This window comes from Lithobates pipiens, unplaced genomic scaffold (genome assembly GCF_037356315.1).
Source record: "Lithobates pipiens isolate NorthernLeopardFrog02 unplaced genomic scaffold, aLitPip1_a1.2 Scaffold_1, whole genome shotgun sequence".
Classification (NCBI taxonomy): domain Eukaryota; kingdom Metazoa; phylum Chordata; class Amphibia; order Anura; family Ranidae; genus Lithobates; species Lithobates pipiens.
The window spans coordinates 261,762,979-261,779,609 of record NW_027507685.1 but is presented as its reverse complement, the minus strand read 5'-3'; positions in this window follow the sequence as shown (position 1 = coordinate 261,779,609).

Sequence of the window (16,631 nt, the reverse complement as noted above, 5' to 3'; positions counted from 1 at the left end):
ACAGGAAGAAGAGGAGGAGGATTGTGTCAGCATGGATGTAGAGGATAACACTCAGCAGCAGTCTTCAAGGGATGGTTTTCAGTCCCCAGAAGTCCAAGCAGTTGTAAGTGGCTGGGAGGAGGTAGTTATGGATCATGTGATCCTTAGTGACCCAGAGGACTCAGAATCGAATGCCTCTGCAAACTTACGCTGCATGGCCTCCCTGATTCTGCAAAGCCTGCGAAAGAACCCTAGTATTTGTGGTATCAAGGAGAATGATCATTACTGGTTGGCAAACCTTCTTGATCCACGTTACAAGGGTAAGGTTGCAGAGCTCATCCTGCCTTCGCAGAGGGAGCAGAGGATGAAACATCTTCAGGAGGCCTTGAAGAAAGGTTTGTGCAATGCGTTTCCAGACCCTGGAAGGTTACAATTTCCTGGTGCTGGACAACGTGTTGTCTTCGTTGCCATGCATTCACCGCTGAATCACTTTTAGAAGCTTTTTGAGGTCGTCTGGTGGTTCCAATGCAGCAGTGGCTGAGCATAGAGAGGAGTGAAGGAAAGATGGCCTCCCCTCATCTCTATGGCTAGGAGCACCGGAGCAACATCATGACATCACTTCCAGTTCCGGTCCCAGCAAAAAAAACATTTTTTTCTCTTAATCTTATACTTTTAAGAGTAGTCTAGAGATTTGGGTATTGTCATCGCCAGGGATGTTTACATTTATTGCGACAACAATAAAATGGATATTAAAAAATAAATAAATTAAGGGATAGTGTAAATATTTCAAAAATGTAAAAAAAGAAAAAAAAAGTTTTCTTAATGTGCCACCATCTCGGCATGCTCGCAGTGGTGAACGCATACGTAGGCCATGCTCACATATGTAAACGGTGTTCGCAACTAGGGATGAGCTCGGTGTTCGACTCGAATGCATGTTCGACTCGAACACGGGGCGTTCGCCTGTTCGGCGAATTCAGAACTTTGTGGACCGTTCGCACCATATTCGTGTGGCGTGAACGGCCCACAATGCACTACGCCATCGCAGTGCATTGCTGGCTCATGATTGGCCAAGCATGCACTGTGACCCCGCATGCTTGGCCAATCACAGCACCGGCAGCAAGGAGAGCCATAATTGGCCACAATTATAGCTCAGTGGGGTTTAGTACACGCCCCACACTATATAAGGCCGCCAGTGCGCCGGCCTTGTGTAGTGTGTTGCGGCGGTCAGGGAAAGAGCAAGATAGGCAGGGACAGTGTCTTTTTGCTTGGGAACCTAGCGCTGTTACAGTGGGTGTTGTGTGCCTCCTGCACAGTATACACCTGAAGCTACTCCTTATTGCTGGTGTTGTTCTGTTTCTGTAATAAAGGCATCTTCAGCAGTTAAAGTGGGTGTTGTGCCCAAGCCCTCTTCATCCTCTTCATCCTCTCTCACACAGGCTCAGGGTACTAGCAAAGCAGCTGCCAACGCATCCTCTTCCCTTGTCTCAATGTCATCAGTCACTCCTTCCCTAGACCCACCATGTCCTCCTGAGGAGTCCCCCGAACTGTTTGAGCACAGTGTTGGGTACATGCTCCATGAGGATGCCCAGCATTTCGAAGGCTCTGATGATGATACCCAGCTAGAGGAAGGCAGTAGCGTGAGCGCAGAGAGAGGGGATGCTCAAGAAGGAGAGAAATCTGGCAGTCATGTTCCACCAGCTGCAGCATACTGCCAGGTTTGCTCCAGTGATGAAGAGGGAGGGGATGATGAGGTCACTGACTCCACGTGGGTGCCTGATAGGAGAGAGGGGTAGGAGGCACATCTCAAACGAGGCAGGATGCCCTCCGGGGGCCAGCTTAAGGGCAGCACACCGACTGAATCACACCGCAGTGCTCCGCCTGTGCAGGGCGCTGCCTCTGCATGTTATTCCAAAAGTTCTTTGGTGTGGGCCTTTTTTGAGACGAGTGCATCAGATCGCACCGCTGCTATTTGCAACGTATGTCTCAAGCATATCTCGTGTGACCAAAACATCAGCCGCTTGGGCAAGCTTACCTTAAAGACTCACACCAAAGAACAAAGCGGATCCCTCCTTGCTCCTCATCAGCTGGGATCTCCAACCCCACTAGACCTTCAGTCCTCTCTGAAACCTGCTCTGAGAGGAATGAAGGTGTAGAATTAGGTGTGTCACAGCCAAGCACTCTGCTAGCAGTACACCGACGTCCGATTGTAGCAGGCAAATGTCCCTGCCCCAGCTGCTGGACCGTCAAAAGAAGTTCACTCCCAGCCATCCACATTCCCAGCGGTTGAATGCTAGCTTGGCTAAATTGCTAGCACTTCAACTGCTGCCTTTTCAGTTGGTAGACTCGGCCCCCTTCCGTGAGTTTGTACAATGTGCGGTTCCTCAGTGGCAGGTCCCCAAACACCACTTTTTCTCATGGAAGGCGATTCCAGCTCTCTACCGGCATGTGGAAGGCATGCAGGACAATGTGCAGTAGTGTTGGAGGTTGTTCCGCCACCACGCCTCCAAAATGCTACTACTGGTTGTGACATACCTCTCTCCTCCACCCCCTCCTCTTCTTCTTCCTCCATGGCCTCTTCCAGTGCTTTGTCCTCTGAACCAGCAAAATATTTTATTTTTTACTAGTAATGGCGGCGATCAGCGATTTTTATAGTGACTGCGACATTATGGCGGACACATCGGACATTTTTGACACATTTTTGGGACCCTTGTCATTTATACAGCAATCGCTGCTATACAAATGCACTGATTCCTGTGTAAATGACACTGGCAGTGAAGGGGTTAACCAGTGGGTGGCAGTGTAGGTGTTAAGTGTTCCTAGGGGTGTGTTACTAACTGTGGGGGGGGGGTGGGCTTTCTTTTAGTGAACGCTGATCTCTGCTCCAATCACATGGAGCAGAGATCAGCATCACTTGTTGCTAGGCAGAACTGGGAGATGTCCGTGGGACCCGCAACCGGACTCACGGGGGTCCCGACCGGCACGCGAGCGCGTTGCCGCCGGCGCGCACACAATGGCAGGGCGGCATTTAAAAATGGACGTACCTGTACGCCAATATGCCTGCCCGTGCCATTCTGCCGACGTACATCGGCGTGCGCCGGTCGGGAACTGGAATTCCCGTGCCATTCTGCCGACGTACATCGGCGTGCGCCGGTCGGGAACTGGAATTCCCGTGCCATTCTGCCGACGTACATCGGCGTGCGCCGGTCGGGAACTGGAATTCCCGTGCCATTCTGCCGACGTACATCGGCGTGCGCCGGTCGGGAATTGGTTAAAGGAATATTTCACTTTTTTTTTCACTTTAATCGTCATTAAAATCAGTGCTCCCGAAAAAACGGTAATTTAAAAAAAAAAGATTTGCATTGACCCATGTCCCCTGGGGCAGGACCCGGTCCCCAAACCCTTTTTATGACAATATCTTGCATATTAGCCATTAAAATTTTTAATGTTTTTTGAACGTTCGAGTCCCATAGACTTCAATGGGGTTCTAAAGTTGCACGAATTTCCGGTCCGTTCAAAGGTTCTGGTGCGAACCAAACCGGGGGGTGTTCGGCTCATCTCTATTCGCAACACACATGTGAGGTATTGCCGCAAATGTCTGAGCCAGAGTATCAATTCCACCACCAGACCTCCTCTGCAACTCTAAACTGGTAACCTGTAAAAATGTTTAAAGCGTCGCCTTTGGAGATTTTTAACCACTTGCGCACCCCTAGTGGCCACAGGGCGAAGAGACGTTGCATAAGGACGTTTTGCCCAGCCGTGCCATTCTGCTGCAGTACAACTGTGGCGGCTGGTCGAAACGTCGTTATGCAACGTCTCTTTTCGCCCTGTGGCCACTAGGGGTGCGCTCGCGTGTGCCCCCCCCCACTCGCCCCTCCCCCAAGCCAATGCGAGTGCCCGACGGTCGCCATCACTGCCGGGCTCCCGCGATTGCCGGAGAACCGGTATCTGTGTGTGTGTAAACACAGTTCCTACAGAGTATGAACAGCGATCTGTCATCTCCCCTACCCAGTCCCCTCCCCCCTTCAGTTAGAACACACACTAGGGAGCACAATTAACCTCTTGATCGCCCCCTAGTGTTAACCCCCTTCACTGCCAGTGACATTTTTACTGTAATCAGTGCATTTTTATTCACACTGATCGCTTTATTCATGACAACGGTCCAAAAAATGTGTGAAAATTGTCCAGTAGTGTAATGTCGCAGTCCCGATAAAAATCGCCAATTGCCCCCATTACTAGTAAAAAAAAAAAAAAAATTAATAAAAATGCCATAAAACTATTCCCCATTTTGTTTCGCTATAACTTTTGCGCAAACCAATCAATAAGCGCTTATTGCGATTTTTTTTTTTTAACCAAAAATATGTAGAAGAATACGTATCGGCCTAAACTGAGGAGAAAAAAAAAGTTTTATTATATTTTTTTGGGGGATATTTATTATAGCAAAAAGTTTAAAAAAATAGTTTTTTTTTTCTTTTCTCAAAATTTTCGCTTTTTTTTGTTTATAGCGCAAAAAATAACAACCGCAGAGGGGATCAAATACCACCAAAAGAAATCTCTATTTGTGGGGGGGGGGGGGGGGGGAGGGGGGGAAGAACGTCTACGAAAGAGAGACTTTGTATCCTTTTTTCCAGTATATATACTGTACCTATTCATCATTTTATACATAAGATCGCATCTAATAATACAACACAAAACCTAAAGAGGAGCGGCCCACGCTTTTACGGCACTTCTACTTTAATTAGATGTATAATACAGAATTAATGTTAATGAATGTAGTGTTTGGATGGGCTGACACTCCAAATGAAAATGTAACATTCCATTTACATATTCAATGTGAATTCTTTTTTTTTCTTTTTTTTTTTTTCCTCCCACTGGCTGGAGAGGATATATTTTATGCGGCAACCTTCCAGCGGAATCCATCAAAGCGAGCCGCGCCGCAGCCACTGTTATTCGTTATTTGTTCAGATTGAAGCCTCTCCTATAAACTTATCACAGCATCCCTTCCCTGGTCAATATGTACTAAGACATACACATGTTTAATTATGGTGAGCTGTCTCTGCGGGGAGATCCATCAATGTCTAATTAGTCTGCAGATTGTATGTTGTTGAAAGCGCTGTTCCAGTTTCCTGAGTGTTATGTAAATGGAGCTAACACAGTCAGGTAATATATTAAAGCCGAGATATAGAAATATACAAGTCCTTTTAATACTTTTTTTATTTTTTTGCTTTTTATATATTTTTTTTTATTTTTTATTTTTATTTTTAGATGTATGTTTTCTATTGATAGCAGTGTTGCTTTGGCTGTCTCTTGGGATAGACATCTTCAATCGGGGGTGACATATATGTATTTATTTAGTTTTGTTTTGTGCAAGTCTGCACAAGAAAAAAAAAATAATATAATTTTTTTGGGCACTTACTGCACCAAAGTGCCCGGAAAAAAATTATGTATTAAGGCTGAGATATATAAGTCCTTTTAAGGCTTTTTTTTGCTTTTTATATTTTATTTATTTTTTTTATTATTTTTTTTTTTTTTTTTTTTAGATGTATGTTTTCTATTGATAGCAGTGTTGCTTTGGCTGTCTCTTGGGATAGACATCTTCAATCGGGGGGTGACATATATGTATTTATTTAGTTTTGTTTTGTGCAAGTCTGCACAAGAAAAAAAAATAATATAATTTTTTTGGGCACTTACTGCACCAAAGTGCCCGGAAAAAAATTATGTATTAAGGCTGAGATATATAAGTCCTTTTAAGGCTTTTTTTTGCTTTTTATATATATTTTTATTTTTTTATTTTTTTTATTTATTTTTTTAGATGTATGTTTTCTATTGATAGCGATGTTGCTTTGGCTGTCTCTTGGGATAGACATCTTCAATCGGGGGGGGGGATGACATACAGGTAATGGAAATCTACACAGCAGCTCCAGGTATCAAATTTGTTTCAGATTTATTACATTTCCAGCATCAAACCCGGATAGATTTGCACAAAACGAAAATAAATAAATACATTTAAAAGAAAAAAAAAATAATGGATTTTTTTTTGGGCACTTACTGCACAGAAGTGCCCAAAAAAAATCTATTTTTTTTCTTTTAAATGTATTTATTTTGTTTCGTTTTGTGCAAGTCTGCACAAGAAAAAAAAAATAATAGAATATTTTTTGGGCACTTACTGCATAAAAGTGGCCAGTGGGGAGGGGGGGCGGATGATGACGTACAGGTAATGGAAATCTACACATCAGCTCCAGGTATCAAATTTGTTTCAGATTTATTACATTTCCAGCATCAAACCCGGACAGATTTGCACAAAACGAAAATAAATAAATACATTTAAAAGAAAAAAAAAAAATAATGGAATTTTTTTGGGGCACTTACTGCACAGAAGTGCCCAAAAAAAATCTATTTTTTTTTCTTTTAAATGTATTTATTTAGTTTCATTTTGTGCAAGTCTGCACAAGAAAAAAAAAATAATAGAATTTTTTTGGGCACTTACTGCACCAAAGTGCCCGAAAAAAATAATGTATTAAGGCTGAGATATATAAGTCATTTTAAGGCTTTTTTTTATTTTTTGCTTTTTTTTATTTTTTATGTTGCTTTGGCTGTCTCTTGGGATAGACATCTTCAATCGGGGGGATGACATACAGGTAATGAAAATCTACACAGCAGCTCCAGGTATCAAATTTGTTTCAGATTTATTAAATTTCCAGCATCAAACCCAGACAGATTTGCACAAAACAAAAATAAATACATACATTTAAAAGAAAAAAAAGAATAGAATTTTTTTTGGACACTTACTGCACAAAAGTGGCCAAAAAAAAACATTTTTTTTTCTTTTGAATGTATTTATTTATTTTTGTTTTGTGCAAATCTGCACAAGTAAAAAAAATAACAGAATTTTTTTGGGAACTTAGTGCACAAAAGTGCCCAAAAAAATAAAAAATAAATCTATTATTTTTTTTTTCTTTTAAATGTATTTATTTATTTTCGTTTCGTTTCACCTTTGCGTTTTTTTATTTTTTGCGCGATAATCAAAAAAAAAAAAGAGCGACAATTTTGAAAAAAAAACAATTTTTTTTACATTTTTGCTATAATAAATATCACCAAAAATATATAAAAAATATATTTTTTTTCCCTCAGTTTAGGCCGATTAAGTATATATTGATTGGTTTGTGCAAAAGTTATAGCATCTACAAAATAGATTTTCAGGGTAGGGCTTATTTTCGGGGGGGAAACAGGGTAGGGCTTATTTGAGGGGTAGGGCTTATATTGCAGCCATCATCGACAATCATGCTAGGTCTTATTTTCGGGGGAAACGGGGTATATGATGACAATGTACTGCACTGGTGACAATATGTAAAAAAATAAAAAAAATAAGAAAAAAAAATTCACTATTTATTTTTATTTTTATTTATTTTTAACATTTTTTTTGTACTGTTACCAGTCAGTGCCTCTCATCACCGCCACACCAGTACAATGTACTGCACTGGTGACACTATGTAAAAAATAAATAAATAAATTGTGATTTATTTATTTTTTTTAATTATAAAAATGTTTTTGTGCACTGGTGACAGTATGTAAAAAAAAAATAATAATAATAATAATAAATTGTGAATTTTTTTTTTTAATTATACATTTTTTTTTGTACTGTCACCAGTCAGTGTCTCTCATCACCGCCACACCAGTTATATGATGACAATGTTCTGAACTGGTGACAGTATGTAACTCCTGAGGAAATGGAGCGAATCCACGAAACGCGTCGAGCTTTATTGGATGTGGTCACGTCTTTAATTATATGGTTTATTCTCCATCTAGATCAGATTACAACAATTCCATTACTTTAAATGACCCCTCAACGTGGAATATAATTGGTTCACAGCATGGGTACTGCAATGTGCTACAAAGCCAATGTGTATATATATGAATTGTAATATTTTATGGCGTGTGTGTATATATATATATATATATATATATATATATATATATATATATATATATATATATATATATATATATATATGTATATTCTATGTATATTCTAACTGCAGTGTGCTTTAATATACAAAGTAAATATATGCAAATAAACATGTCAATATATTTCTTCACATAAAGTCCCACAACTCCCTCATTCATGAAGAAGGAGGAGGGAGGGGAGTGGCCTGTCACTGTGTACACGCCCACATGTGTGACTCTATAGTCACATGGGCTGCTCAGATGTGATAGGGTGGAAATGCTCAGCATAGAAACTCACTGAAAAAAACTGAGCATGTGCAGAGCTGCCAACACTGCTCTGAAAAATCTCTAGCTGCAGTGGGGACATGGACAGAAGGGGGTGATAGAGAGCAGCAGGATCAACCAGTTTTTTGTTTTGTTTTTTGCAGACTACAGAAAGCGAATCTCATAGTAACTGATGCCGTGGTCAGTTTATGAACCTCCACCATCCCACTGTGTTTAGAGTCTCTCCCCCCCCCTCCTGCTTGTTGTCATTTCCAAGTGTGTGAGTCAATTCCCAAACTTGCCCCTCCCCCTCCTGCCGCTATTCCGTGTAGCAGTAAAGTTAGTGATCACAATTACCGCCAGCCCTTCCGTTATAACAAGATATACTACATCGCCGGAGTGCAATCTCAGCCCCTTCCATTGTAGAACGTAGATCAGGAGAGCGGCGGCGCAGTCACGTGACCGCACAGCAGCGATGTGAATAAAGGGGTATTTAGCTGCAGAAGTAAAAAAAAAAAAAAGAAAAAAAAAGGAAGGACAACAATTATACCTTATCTCAGAGCATCTCCCGGGGCTCACATGACTCCTCGGCTCTCTCCTCTGCCCGGCTGACAGCTATAGTGGGCGGGGCCCAGCACTGACGTCAGCCAGGGAGGAGGGGAGGAGAGAGCCGAGGAGTCATGCGGGGACAAGGGCCTCTTCCTGACAACCCTGGCCGGTGGTTGTTGTGGTCTTTGGGCCGGGGGGGGGGGGGCTTATGGAAAATTTTGAAGCCCCTCCTTTAAGAAGGGGCCCCCAGATCCCGGCACCCCCCCACCTATGTGAATGGGTATCGGGTACATCGTATTCTCACGCCGATGTCTCTCCCTCCGGCCCCCCCAAGCCGTCTTCTCCTGCTGCCGTCTCTTCCCAGTAGTTGTCTTCTCCCCGATCGGATCTCCACCCTTGCTGGGCATGGAGCTGAGTGAGGGGGAAGATGCCCCCCTCACCCGTCTCCATAACAATGTAGGGCGGAAATAACGTCAAAACGTCTCTTCCGCCCATAGCTCGTAAAGGGAATTTTTTTTTCATATTTTTTTTAATGAAAATTTTTTTTTTTTTTTTTTTTTATTGCATTTTTGTGTAAATATGAGATCTCAGGTCTTATTGACCCCCCAGATTTCATATTTAAGAGGACCTGTCGTGCTTTTTTTTATATTACAAGGGATGTTTACATTCCTTGTAATAGGAATAAAAGTGACAATTTTTTTTTTTTAAACAGTGTAAAAAATAAAAAATAAAAGGTAAAATAAATAAGAAAAAAAAAAATTTAAGCGTGCCCAGACGGGGCACGCTTACATTTTTTTTTTCTTATTTATTTTACCTTTTATTTTTTATTTTTTACACTGTTTAAAAAAAAAAATGGTGTCACTCGCGCGCAGAAGCAAACGCAAACGTGAGCAGCACCCGCATATGAAAACGGCGTTCAAACCACACATGTGAGGTATCGCCGCGATCGGTAGAGCAAGAGCAATAATTCCAGCCCTAGACCTCCTCTGTAAATCAAAACATGCAACCTGTAGAATTTTTTTAAACATCATCTATGGAGATTTTTAAGGGTAAAATTTGTCGCCGTTCCACAGGCGGGAGCAATTTTGAAGCGTGACATGTTGGGTATCAATTTACTCGACGTAACATTATCTTTCACAATATAAAAAAAAATTGGGCTAACTTTACTGCTGTCTTGTTTTTTTATTAAAAAAAAGCAAATTTTTTTTTCTAAAAAAAAAAAAAAAAAGTGCGCTTGTAAGACCGCTACGGTGTGAAAAAAAGTATTGCAACGACCGCCATTTTATTCTCTAGGGTGTTAGAAAAAAACAAAACAATGTACAATGTTTGGGGGGGTTCTAAGTAATTTTCTATCAAAAAACAAACAAGCAGTTTTAAACTATTAAACACCAACATCTCAAAACGAGTTCCATTTGTGGGTGGAACTCCGCTTTGAGGACCAGCCTTAAAGCGGAGTTCCACCCAAAAATGGAACTTCCGCTTTAAGCACTCTTCGTCCCCTTGCATGCCACATTTGGCATGTAATTTTTTTGGGGGGGGGGGGGTCCATTGGGGGCTTCCTGTCCCACTTCCTCCTTCCGCCCAGGGACAGCCAAGGAGACTCCTCCTTTCGCCTCCCTCCAGGCGATCTCCTGGGACACGTGACAGGTCCCAGGAGATGGCCTGTCCACTCCGGGAGCACAGCGCGACTCGCGCACGCGCCGTGCGTGCCCAGCCGTGAAGCTAGGGTTGCCACCTGTCCAGGGTTTTTGAATCATGTGTCCGGGTTTTCCTTCTGTCTGAAACCCAGACACATTATTCAGACCGGGCTGCGGCTCCCCCAAGTAATTGAGATAGTTAGACAAAACTTTGTTCCCATCTGGGAGCTGCAGGCCGCTGTCTGTGGGGGGGCAGGTCCAGCATTTCTGGGGGGGAGGGGGGGTGGTGATGATGTCAGCAAGAGCAGTTTGGCCACACCCAGTGTCCCGGGTCTTTTATAATTTTATAGTGTATACCAGTGATGGCGAACCTTGGCACCCCAGATGTTTTGGAACTATATTTCCCATGATGCTCTGGCACTATGCAGTGTAGTGGAGCATCATGGGAAATGTAGTTCCAAAACATCCGGGGTGCCAAGGTTCGCCATCACTGGTGTATACTATGGGGAAAAAAAAAAAACTTGCCCTGTGCCACTAAAGTGTTTGCGTTTGGCTTGAAAAAAAAAAAAGTGGCAACCCTACGTGAAAGCTGTCACGGCCGGGTGCCGATAGTGGCAACGGAGGCGCCGGAGCGGTAGCGGAGGGGGAGAGGAGCGGCGGAGCTCCGTTCGGCCGCATCGCTGGACCGTGGAACAGGCGAGCGTCCGCTTATTAAAAGTCAGCAACTACGCTTTTTGGTAGCTGCTGACTTTTAATAAACATAAAAACCCTGGAACTCCGCTTCAAAGTGGTTAAAAGAAAGAAAAAAACGCAAAACACATCAAAAATCGCATCACGATTTTCCGGTACGGTTCCATTGAAGTCTATTAAGTCGCTGGGAGGAAAAAAAAAAAAAAAGAAAAGACCCCCGACCCCTTTACAGAAACTCCCCGGGCCGCAAAACGCATAGCTGTGAACTTGTACCGTAGGAAACCATGTTAAATGGACTGTAGTGCGTTTCTGCAAAACGCACTTAAAAAAAAAACAAAAAAATAAAATAAAAATAAAATAACCCACCTAGGTGTGAACCTAGGGCAGTGATGGGGAACCTCGGCACCCCAGATGTTTTGGAGCTACATTTCCCATGATGCTCTGGCACTCTGCAGTGTAGTGGAGCTTCAAAAACATCTGGGGGGGGGGGCAAGGTTCCCCATCACCGGCCTAGGGTTAGGGTTGACTTGCACTTCAAGGTTTTCCCAAGCTGGCCAAGAGGCTTTTTATGACATTCTTCTGGACCAGAAGGACGAGAGTTTGTCTCACTCTTGATACCCCCCCCCCCCCCACCACCACCACAGTCCATTTCTCAACCTAGTTAACTAATGTAATCACACGCCATTAATTATGTAGACTTTTATAGCACCAGCATGTGCTCTCCAGCAATTTACTCCCCCGTTCTCCCCCCGTCCCCCGTCCCCCATTCCCCCGTCCCTGTGATTTATCCGCTCTGGGGAATAAATAAAAACACTCATACAGGACAAGTTACCCCTCTTGACTTCTGCTCCTCCCGCTCCTCCCGCTCCTCCCGCTCCTCCCGCTCCCTCCTTATTTACAGCTCAGTATATCATATAAATAATTTGTTATTTGCTGCCTCGCAACCTTCTTCAAAACGAAGGGTCCGCCAAGCGCTGTTAATGGCGAAACCCGTAGGTTTTCGCGTGTTTTTTTTTTCCGAATCTAGATTGGCGTTGCCCGGCGGGACAATGTAGAATTGCTAAGGAGAGCGCGGCGGTAAATTGAGGGGAGAGGCAGGAGTAGAGTAACGCTGTTTTTCCTATTTAGATTTTAAGCATGAGCAGAGATGTAAAAGCCATGTAACTCATTAGAATATAAGTTATGTTGGTGTGTTGCCTGCCCCGGGCTACGAGAGCTAATACCATCTCCATAATGAATATTTAATCTCCATAGTAGAAGTCTTCTCACATGCATTATGCATGGTTCATGGGCTCCGGGAAAAAAAAAAAAAGAGGGAAAATTGTATTTTGCTTAGGTATGACACTGCCCTGAGATCTGCAAAAATAAGAAATATTTATATCTGTAATAATTTAGGTAGAACTCTATTTTTTATTAATTTTTTTATTAATTTTTTTGCCAAGGCGACTCCTTTTTATTTTTCTATTTTTTTTTATTTAATTTTTTTTTTTGCCAAGGCAACTCCTCCTTTTTATTTTTCTATTTTTTATTTATTTTTTTATTCATTTTTCAGCACCCCGGAAATAAAAAAAAAAATAGAGTTCTTTTAATAAATAAAAAATAGAGTTATTTTTTTTGTTTTGTTTTATGTAGGGGGGGTTCCTGTATAAAACAAAATAAATAAATAAATAAATCAAGAAATAAATCTTTGGTCCCACGTTGATGCGACTTGAGGTCCATTGACCTCAAGTATACACAGGCATTGCTGCAAGTCACAGCAAAAAAATTGCGTTAAAATCGCGGTAAAAAAAATCACGCGACTTTGTGGATGCAATAGTTGAAACATAGCCTAAAATTTTTTATGGGTTGCACTATAAACAAAAAAAGACAGACAATTTTGAAAACAAAAACTATATTTTTTTACTTTTTTCTGTAATAAATACAGTGGAAATTTAGTTAATGTTTTTGTTGTGAGTCCTTTTAATAAATAAAAAATAGAGTTCTTTTAATAAATAAAAAATAGAGTTTTTTTGTTTTGTTTTATATAGGAAGGGGGCTCCTGTATAAAAAATAAATAAATAAAAAATAGAATTATTTTAATAAATAAAAAAATAGAATTATTTTAATAAATAAAAAATAGAGTTTTTTTTTTTTTTTTTGTTTAATATAGGAGGGGGGCTCCTGTATAAAACAATAAATAAATAAAAAATAGAGTTTTTTTAATAAATAAAACATAGAGGTTTTTTTTTTTGTTTTGTTTTGTTTTATATAGGTGGGGGCTCCTGTATAAAACAAAAAATAAAAATAAATAAAATGATATTGATTTTATTTTACCCCTACCCTGCTCCAAGACTTTCCCGTACTTCCTTATCAGTCCTGCACCAGTGGTCCCCTTAGGGACAGAACAGTGGTGGTGGGGGGGGGGGGTTGATTGACTAAAACTGAATGATGCAAAATCTGGTGCAGCTTTGCATGGTAGCCAATCAGCTTCCAGGCTTTATTGTCAAAGCTTAACCACTTACAGTCCAGAAAGGATCCCCCCTTCTTAATGACCGGGCCATTTTTTATCGATACGGCACTGCGTCGCTTTAACCACTTAATTAAATAATTTTCTAGCAAAAAATAATAATAATTTAACTTGTAAACAAATTTCAGAAAGAGGCTCGATCTCAGTCCTCAGTTAACGCTAGGGGGCGATCAAGGGGCTAAGGGTGTTTCCTGGGAGGTGTTTCTAACTGTAGGGGGGAGGGGACTGACTGGAAGAAGAGAGAGATCTCTGTTCCTAATCACTAGGAACAGCAGATCTCTTTCTCCTCCCCATGTCAGAATGGGGATCTCTGTTTACATTGACCGACCCCGTTCTGGCTCTCTTTTCAGAGATTGAGTGCGGGGGGGGGGGGGGGAGTTGTCAGATGTCATGGCCGCTGGCCACACGCATCGAGTCCCCCCTACCCTGCCATGCAGCCTGCTATGGCTCTTAAAGGAGCCGACATACAGCTACGGGAAGGAGCCGACCTGCTGCAGTATAATGACGACGGCTGGTCCGCAAGTGGTAAGTTAAACAAGCTGAATTAAGAAGCTGATTGGCTCTCGTGCAAAGCTGCGCCAGATCTCCAGTTTTCACACTGCCGTGGCGCGTTATGCGACTTGAGAGCTTCAAAGTCGCATGACAAGTTGCGCCCCCCATAAAACGGCAATGGAACCCTTCTAATCGGTGCAACTCAAGTCGTTCCAGATATAAAAAAGGTTCCTGTGCTACTTTGGTGCAACTTCAACGTGACTCCCATTGACTTCTGTCAACCACTTCTGGACCATCCACTCGTCCTTTTACGTCGGTACTTTGACGGTAAATACCACCATAGCCGCCATAACCCCCGATATTTTATTAAACGGCGGGCGGTCTGCTTTAAGATAAACGTCTCCGTGGTGGATTTCACTGTGACATCACTTTTATCGGCGGCGGGAGAGGCGTACCCCCCTCCCCCACTGCGCTCCGCCGCCTACCAAATCAGTCAGTAGTGGCGGAGACAATCCGATTCTTTCCCCTCTGAGGCACTGTGTCGAGTGAGGGATTGGTGGCTCCTTCCCCCACACAACTCAACTCAGTGACGTTGGATGATGGCAGAGACGTCAAACGTAACTTCCGCCCAATGGCCTTAACCAATTGCCGACCGCCTCGCGCCGATAAACGTCGGCAGAAGGGCTCGTACAGGCAAACTAACGTACCTGAACGTGGCCCTTTAAGAGGCGGCCAGTGGGCACCCACGGCAAGCTCCGTGAGTCGGGTTGTGGGGCCCGCGGACTCGATCGCTGCGGAGATACCCGCGATCGCCTCACGGGGAGGAAGAACGGGGAGATGCTAATGTAAATAAGCATCTCCCCGTTCTGCCTAGCGACAGTGTCACTGATCTCTGCTCCCAGTGATCGGGAGCAGAGATCAGTGACGTGTCACACGTAGCCCCCCCGTTAGAATCACTCCCTAGGACACACTTAACCCCTACACTGCCACCTAGTGAGTAACCCCTTCACTGCCAGTGTCATTTACACAGGAATCAGTTTATTTATATAGCACTGATTGCTGTATAAATGACAATGGTCCCAAAAATGTGTCAAAAATGTCCGATGTTTCCGCCATAATGTCACAGTCACGATAAAAATCGCTGATCGCTGCCATTACTAGTAAAAAAAAAATGAATAAAAATGCCATACAACTATCCCCTATTTTGTAAACACTATAACTTTTGCGCAAACCAAACAATTAACGCTTATTGCGATTTTTAAAAAAAATTTTTTTACCAAAAATATGTAGAAGAATACGAAACGGCCTAAACTGAGGAAAAAACATTTTTTTTTATATATTTTTGGGGGATATTTATTATAGCAAAATGTAAAAAATAATGCGTTTTTTTTCAAAATTTACGCTCTTTTTTTGTTTATAGCCCAAAAAATAAAAACCGCAGGGGTGATCAAATACCACCAAAAGAAATCTCTATTTGTTAGAAAAAAAGGACGTCAATTTTGTTTGAGGGCCATGTCGCACGACCGCGCAATTGTCAGTTAAAGTGTCGCAGCGCCGAATCACAAAAAGCGCTCTGGTCAGGAAGGGGGTAAATTCTTCCGGGGCTGAAGTAGTTAAACTGACTTTTTTTTTTTTTTTTTTTTTTACTGAGAAAAAAAATAAAATTTTTTAATTCATTTTTTATTGTATTTAAGTGTAAATATGAGATGTGAGGTCTTTTTGACCCCAGATTAAAAATGTCCTGTCATGCTTCTTTTTTTTTTAAGACATTCTAGAGAACAAAATGGCGGTTGTTGTAATACTTTATGTCACACCGTATTTGGGCAGCGTTCTTACAAAGGCAATTTTTTGGGGGAAAAAAATATACTTTTTTGAATAAAAAAATAAAAAAAAAAAAACAAGAAAACAGTAAAGTTACCCAAATTTTTTTTATATTGTGAAAGATAATGTTACGCCCAGTAAATTGATACCCAACTTGTTATGCTTCAAAAATTGCGCCCCGCTCGTGGATTACAAGGGATGTTTACATTCCTTTTGCTAGGAATAAAAGTGATCCCCATGTTTTTATTTTTTTTAAGAGACAGTGTAAAAATCAAAAAAATAAAAAGTAAAATAAACAGGAGAAAAAAAAATGCCATTGAAAGCACCCTGTCCTTCGGAGCTCGCGCGCAGAAGCGAACGCATACATAAGTCGCGCTCGCATATTTAAACAGTGTTCAAACCACACATGTGAGGTATTGGCGCGATCGTTAGACCTCCTCTGTAACTCAAAACTGGCAACCTGTAGAAATGTTTAAACTCCGCTTATGGAGATTTTTAAGTGTCAACGTTTGTCGCCATTCCATGAACGGTTGCAATTTTCAAGCGTGACATGTTGGGTATCAATTTACTCTGCGTAAAATCATCTTTCACAATATAAAAAAACGAATTCGGCTAACTTTACTCTTTTTTTTTTGTTTCTTTAATTCCAAAAAGTATATTTTTCCCCAAAAAATTGCCTTTGTAAGAGCGCTGCACAAATACGGTGTGACGTAAAGTATTTCAACGACCTCCATTTTATTCTCTAGAGTGTC